Source organism: Littorina saxatilis, linkage group LG6, assembly GCF_037325665.1.
Source record: "Littorina saxatilis isolate snail1 linkage group LG6, US_GU_Lsax_2.0, whole genome shotgun sequence".
Classification (NCBI taxonomy): domain Eukaryota; kingdom Metazoa; phylum Mollusca; class Gastropoda; order Littorinimorpha; family Littorinidae; genus Littorina; species Littorina saxatilis.
Genome location: NC_090250.1, coordinates 52,478,526 through 52,486,563, shown reverse-complemented (window position 1 = coordinate 52,486,563; position 8,038 = coordinate 52,478,526). Strand labels below are relative to the sequence as shown.

Here is an 8,038-nt window from a genome sequence, read left to right as displayed (position 1 = left end):
CAGTTAATTATGGAGATGCACCGACTTGCAAGACTTACACTTTACAGTCTCAGCAATGTCATTATTGACTCATTGCACGGGGGGGGGGGGGGGGGGGAAGAAAGCAATACAGTAAAAGTCTACCCGTGTCCACGAACGCAGACGAAGAAGAAAAAGAGAAAGAAAATCCCTGGCATCGTAAATAATAGCGTTATGACTGGGCTTGGCGGGGCGAGTTTGCGGGGCGGAGTGTTTTGAATGAATATTATGTGAGGGGATTGCATCTGTGAATGTAAATAGCTTGACGCGACATGAACTAACGTGAAATGGGTTTGTATTGGCTAGTTTATTCTAAATAATGGACAGAATCTGTGCATCTAGAAAACTGACAAAGCAAGGGTGTCACGGACATCGATATATCTTGACAACTAAGTTAATATGCCATGGGTTTTGCACCAAGGATCTTGAGAACTAAGTCAATATCACATGAGTTTTGCGGGATGTATTTTGAGAACTAAGTTAATATCACATGAGCTTTGCGGGATGTATTTTGAGAACTAAGTTAATATCACATGAGTTTTGCGGGATGTATTTTGAGAACTAAGTTAATATCACATGAGTTTTGCGGGATGTATTTTGAGAACTAAGTTAATATGCCATGGGTTTGGCACCAGAGTATGTTAAGAATCGGTATGCTATGGGTTGTGCAATATTAATCTTCTGGCTGTTTGCTGCTCAAAGCAAGGATTTTAGTTCATAAATAAGCCAGATCTGAGACAGTGAATCAAATAGTTGGTACGAGAAGGGCTGTGCCTTCAAGAACATTGACGCAGACCATTCATGTTAACAAGGTTTGTCTAAGCGTATCCAAAGGATTGATAATTGAATAAGGGATTTAAATCAAAGTATCATCAGAATTGACTTAATATCGATGAGGGCCGCATCTTCAGAACTGATTCGATATTGATAAGGGCCGCTTTGCATATATATATCTTCAGAACTGATTCGATATTGATAAGGGCCGCTTTGTATATATATGAATCTTCAGAATTGACGTGAACTGGGTTTATGCATCTACAGAATTGACAAATGTTGATGCTCGGTTTGATCTGAACCGACCTCTGCTTGCATCAGTGTATATAAGCAGAGGATGGATGTGACATGAGTATGCCAGCGTGTATACAGAGAACGAACAGGATTCTGGTTTGTAGCACTATAAAAAAAAAAGAACAGGACTCTGGTTTGTAGTACTATAGAAAATGAATAGGACTCTGGTTTGTAGTACTATAGAAAATGAATAGGACTCTGGTTTGTAGTACTATAGAAAATGAATAGGATTCTGGTTTATAGTACTATAGAAAATGAATAGGATTCGGGTTTGTAGTACTATAGAAAATGAATAGGACTCTGGTTTGTAGTACTATAGAAAATGAATAGGATTCTGGTTTATAGTACTATAGAAAATGAAAAGGACTCTGGTTTGTAGTACTATAGAAAATGAATAGGATTCTGGTTGGTAGTACTATAGAAAATGAAAAGGACTCTGGTTTGTAGTACTATAGAAAATGAATAGGATTCGGGTTTGTAGTACTATAGAAAATGAACAGGACTCTGGTTTGTAGTACTATAGAAAACAAGAGGCGAAGCCTTCAAGGCTCAAGTAAGAAATAGACAAACAGTAACACAATCTCAATCACTCCGTCACACATACACACCCACACACACAGTAAGCTTAGGTGACACTGTGCAAGAAAGAGACACTAGAACTAGATCTGTCTGTCTGCATGTAGCCTACTTACAGGGACACGACTGCCAAATAGTCTCGGCCCGCTCAAAATAACAATGACCGAGACCACACACACCACGCGAGAGAGAAAGACTACAGGGAGGCATGCCGTCATGATGCATTAATTGACGTCAAACACTTTTGACCGTGACGTAATCTTATGCGAGCTTTATCCATAGTCTTGGATAACCACTCACACATAGACTCGGAAATGTTAAAGTTTTTACCACAGACATACACACGCACACACACACACACGCACAAACGCACAGACAGACAAAGTTACGATCGCATAGGCTACACTTCGTGAGCCAATGAACAGGACTCTGCCGGGGTTGCAGAACTGTATGAAGGGCATTGGTATTACATGGGTGGCACTGACCAGTGTATAAGGATACTACCCACGAGACATGGTTGTGCATCAGTGTATCTAGAGAAGTGTATACAGTGTAAGCTCGGGGGAAGGACTTGCTCAGCTATAAGATAAATGTCGACTGGGGACAGTGGCCTACATTACATGCCTTGGGAGTGTCTGTCGGCTGCACGCAATGTGTCGATGATAAATTGACCGGTGCTTTACCCTCCCGCCCCCATCTATCGCCTCACAATCTATCTCACACCAAACAGTCCATCCTCTTCTCTCTGCTCCCCCACCCCCATCTATCGCCTCACAATCTATCTCACACCAAACAGTCCATCCTCTTCTCTCTGCTCCCCCACCCCCATCTATCGCCTCACAATCTATCTCACACCAAACAGTCCATCCTCTTCTCTCTCCTCACCCACCCCCATCTATCGCCTCACAATCTATCTCACACCAAACAGTCCATCCTCTTCTCTCTCCTCACCCACCCCCATCTATCGCCTCACAATCTATCTCACACCAAACAGTCCATCCTCTTCTCTCTGCTCCCCCACCCCCATCTATCGCCTCACAATCTATCTCACACCAAACAGTCCATCCTCTTCTCTCTCCTCACCCACCCCCATCTATCGCCTCACAATCTATCTCACACCAAACTGTCCATCCTCTTCTCTCTGCTCCCCCACCCCCATCTATCGCCTCACAATCTATCTCACACCAAACAGTCCATCCTCTTCTCTCTCCTCACCCACCCCCATCTATCGCCTCTCAATCTATCTCACACCAAACAGTCCATCCTCTTCTCTCTGCTCCCCCACCCCCATCTATCGCCTCACAATCTATCTCACACCAAACAGTCCATCCTCTTCTCTCTCTTCCCCCACCCCCATCTTTCCTTCTCTTTCGTGTGTCTCTTTCATCAGCAGAGACCATTGAGCTGTGCAGATTGGGATAACCAGAAAAAGCGGAATTATGCCCCCCCCCCCCCTTCCCTAGCTCCCCACATTGCTTCCCTCCCGGGCGCCTCGCCTCTTCCACCATCACCAACCAACCACCTCTGTCTTTCTCTGTCATCAGCAGTGATCGTTGAGCTGTAGAGATTGCGAGAAGCAGAAAAAAGCAAAATTACCCCCCCCTCCCCCCTGCCCCGCTCACCCCCATTTCCCTTCCCCCTCTTTCTACGTCCAGCAAACACCACTTCACCACTTCTACACCCCCCCCCCCCCCCCCCTCCATTGGTCTCTTTCGTTAGCAGTAACCGTCCAACAGACATAGTCACACACAGAAACAGAGTCAAACAACAACAGCATCAGCAACAACAAACACAACAGATACAAGTCGAACAGTTATATAAGCAGCTAAGCGATGATTCGTGGGGAAAAAGGGGAAAAAAAACCTTACACTTACAAGGAGCAAAGTTTCTTTTTAAGCTGGCATAAAACACCCTAACAGCTCCACTCTGTCAGATTTATGATGCCTGGCGGAAAAAGTGATGTGTAACAAACGATAAAAGGAAAACCCAACGAAATTCAGTTCGTAGCTGCACAACTAAAAAAACAAAGGAATATTGTGCGTATGAAGGGGGCAAGGGAGGGGGGGTGGGAGGTGTCTCATTTCGACCGAACTTCAATTCAGAGTAACGTTAGCAGTGTAACTGTTTAGATTAATGACAGTTAGAATTACATTGACCTCGTTCATAAGCCCTCCTTACATTCTCTAACACGCGTTTTATCTTGTTCTGCGAGAGGTCACCCTCGTCAAGGTCAGGTACACATGTCAAGGTCAAGGTCAGGTACACAATAAATTCTTTGTAACAAACCTAGAACCCCAAATATACAGCATAGGCCTGATCACCATAACAGTGATATGTTGTTTCTACCGACTTCTACGACTGTTTTGGCGAGGATGGTGCTAAACGGACAATAATAACAACTTCTATGTTTCTTGTGTTGGTGTTGTTTTCTCATCAAAACTGACTCTCTTCAGTCGAGTGGATGCCATTGACTTTGTTCATGAGGTGTCTGTAGTTTGACAACCCCCGTGAACGTTTTTCGTATACATCCGTTTGGCACGACAGACTAAAGAAAGAAAGAAAGGAAAGAAGGAAAAAAGAACAAGAGGCAAAGTCTTCAAGACTCACGTTCACAAGCAGGATTCCCTAAACTGTCCGTCCCTGACTAATATGCGCACTGGAAGCCGACAAAACGTACCAGGAATTCATGGAGGGGGGGGGGGGGGGGGGGGCGCGACGCACTAGACGGGAAAAGATCGGGTCCCGGGACGCCCCACATACCCGTTATCATGCGTACCGTCGATATTGTCCAACACAATGTTCGAAATGTACAGAGTTGATGTTACAGATGTGACTTTGATCATTTTGAGTCTCAGAGAGCTTCCAAAAGTCCGCAATATGTTGAAATGTGCTCTTCACCGAGCATCTGTTGGCGAGGAACGTGACGTCCGCCAGCACCTGAACGTCCTGGTGTTCTGACCCTGGGGAGCCCTGGTCATACCAAGCCATCAACCAGTCCTATCCCTACCGTAACTCTCAACATTTAGATGTGGCCATCAACCAGTCCTATCCCTACCATGTAACGATCATAGCGCCACAGAGGTGTCCATGTTACGATCATAGCCCCACAGATGTGTCCATGTAACGATCATAGCGCCACAGATGTGTCCATGTAACGATCATAGCGCCACAGATGTGTCCATGTAACGATCATAGCGCCACAGATGTGTCCATGTAACGATCATAGCACCACAGATATGTCCATGTAACGATCATAGCACCAGAGATGTGTCCATGTAACGATCATAGCACCAGAGATGTGTATTCATGTAACGATCATAGCACCACAGATGTGTCCATGTAACGATCACAGCGCCACAGATGTGTCCAGGCTTTAAAATACACCAAGAGCAGCCTTTCCATTGGACACACACATACAACTTTCAGCATGGTTGCTTTTTGTGCACTGCGGGATTTTCATTTTATTCCCTGGCCGACCTTTTTTTCCCTACAAACCCTAAGACCTTTTTTGACCCTTGAAGAAGAAAAAAGAAAACTCGATATATTGCAGACTTAAAAAGGACAGTTAATCTTCTGTGACATCCAGGGGACACAGCTAGCACGATTTCTGGCCAAATAAATGCCACATGCGCGAGTGTAAACAGAAAACAAACTACAATAATAACAGAAAAATAATTTTTAAAAATAATAAAATACAAAAATGACCGACCTATCGATCCTATTTTGTCATCAAAAACAAGCATTTTATTATTGTTGTTTTTTCTCTTAATGGAGGCCGCTGTTTTGAGCTTCTATCAAAGTCAGCATTATGCGCAGTTTTGAGTGCTCGAGGTTTGCTCGTCGTCATATCATAACATTCGTGGCCTGAATAATGAATGAAAACTGATGCCTGGTGGCCTGAATAATGAATGAAAACTGATGCCTGGTGGCCTGAATAATGAATGAAAACTGATGCCTGGTGGCCTGAATAATGAATGAAAACTGATGCCTGGTGGCCTGAATAATGAATGAAAACTGATGCCTGGTGGCCGCGCAACTGGTTGCTGGTGTTCTTACATTGTAAAACTCGGGAATATCATTTTATCTTCAGCGACCGCAAGACTGAAACCGTGGTGCGTGCGTGGACTGTGAATACATCTTCTGTGTCTAGTCCAAAACTGGGAATACCTGTGTTACGACTTGGTCAAAGCGTGAGATGAACTTTAAACGATTATTCTAACCGTTACATTACTTTTGGAATACCAAACGATACGACGACCAATTCTATTGGCAAACGTTGAGCGTATCTATAGTTGCCAGTCTGCGTATCTGTGTTGCAGCCTCTTGGTAAGTGAGTAAAGTAGCCATGTCCCCACCTACACACACACACACACACACACACATGGCCATCAGCAGCGATTCAAAACAGACAGCAAAGAGGGAAGTTGATGAGCCATTCGAGAACAGGCCAGTCTTTGTGAGGTTGTAAATGTGTTTGATACGGACAAAACATTGACAACCGCATTATACATCTCATCTTGGCGTATCTCGCAATTCGGTATTGGAGGTCTCGGTAGATATAGAAGCTGTGAATCATGCACTTGTATACACGTGTAAGCCAGGTTAGTGCAGCATCAGTATTGCACTCGCGCCACCTAACTCAGGCAGGCTTCTGTTAATGAGTGCAGTGCGCGTTACACAAGTAGCACCAGTGACTGACGTTGGCCATTAATGAGTGCAGTGCGCGTTACACAAGTACCCCCAGTGACTGACGTTGGCAGGGCTACGTTTCTCACGTGCGCATTGTCAGCATAACCGCATGCACCTTGTGACGTCATGAGTCACAGGAAGTCAGCTTAGCTGTCAGTTTGTGCTAACAGGTGTTTTAGCGTGTCAATTTTATACAATAGCACAGACACCTTTGGGGAAGATAAAGATTGAGTAATATGTTGCGATAAGTACCAGCTGAAAAATAGATCCTTGTGAAGAGAGAGAGAGAGAGAGAGAGAGAGAGAGAGAGAGAGAGAGAGAGAGAGAGAGAGAGAGAGAGAGAGAGAGACAAAAAGACAGACTAGAGACAGACAGACAGACAGAGAGAGACACAGACACAGACACAGACACAGAGAGACAGACAGAGAGAGAGAGACAGAGAGACAGAGAGCGAGAGACAGGGAGCGAGAGACAGAGACAGACAGATGGGGGATCATGTGGCTTAGTAATTCTGTGAAATCTGTATATATCATGTATTTGTTCTTCCTCTTATTAGTCAGTTGATAGATAGTCACATCTAAATGTTGAGAGTTACGGTAGGGATAGGACTGGTTGATGGCCACATCTAAATGTTGAGAGTTACGGTAGGGATAGGACTGGTTGATAGTCACATCTAAATGTTGAGAGTTACGGTAGGGATAGGACTGGTTGATGTTAACTCTCAACATTTAGATGTGACCATCAACCAGTCCTATCCCTACCGTAACTCTCAACATTTAGATGTGGCCATCAACCAGTCCTATATTGGCCAGCGTTGTCGCCTGGATTGAATGGTGTGTATATCTATATTGGCCAGCGTTGTCGCCTGGATTGAATGGTGTGTATATCTATATTGGCCAGCGTTGTCGCCTGGATTGAATAGTGTGTATATCTATATTGGCCAGCGTTGTCGCCTGGATTGAATGGTGTGTATATTTATCTATATTCGCCAGCGTTGTCGCTTCGATTAAATGTTGTGTATATCTATGCTAGTCAGCGTGGTCGTTTTATGGAAGCAACATGTGCAGCACTCGTTGTATGATTCACAAAGACTTGCCAGCTTCAGTGCACACTGCCACTGATTGATCGTCCTACACGTCATCACGTTTAATGTCATCAGTGGCAGCAGCCGCCTAATAGGGACATGTTTTGTTAATACGCCACCAACAGAAAACTGTGTGTATCAAACAGTATAATTATGCATATTTGAATATTTTCAACGTACACCAAAAGAGACATTAAAAGCTATTTAAAATTTAATTTACTGTTTATCGTTTCAATCACTCGAGGATGAAAAGGACATTGAACGCCCTCAGTGGCGGTAGAGGCCGAAAATTAGGGACATGCTTTGGAAGTTCATACAACCCCATAACGCCGCTATGTTCAGTCCAACATGTCATTACAGTTGTAATCGCCGGTATTAAGCTGTCAGTCTCGACCAAACATCGATATGGTGATGGTGATGCATTATGGAACGATTAGCAAACATTTATTTAGCCATGCTGTTTAAACAAAAAAAAGAAAGATACAGATAAGAAACAAGAAATTCCTCCGAGGTAGGAAAAACACCCCCGTCAAAGGGAAATAACCTTCTCAGTTGGTGGCAGTGACTGAGTGAGAATGGTTATTTCCCTTTGACCATTAAGAT

General features: G+C 44.1%; 1 protein-coding gene across 1 annotated transcript in view; it reads right to left on the bottom strand.

The window, feature by feature from the left end:
* The window catches only part of LOC138969519 (glycine receptor subunit alpha-2-like), a 57,646-nt gene that overhangs the window by 48,519 nt on the left and 1,089 nt on the right, over positions 1 to 8,038 (bottom strand). The gene's annotated exons all lie outside the window — the stretch shown is intronic.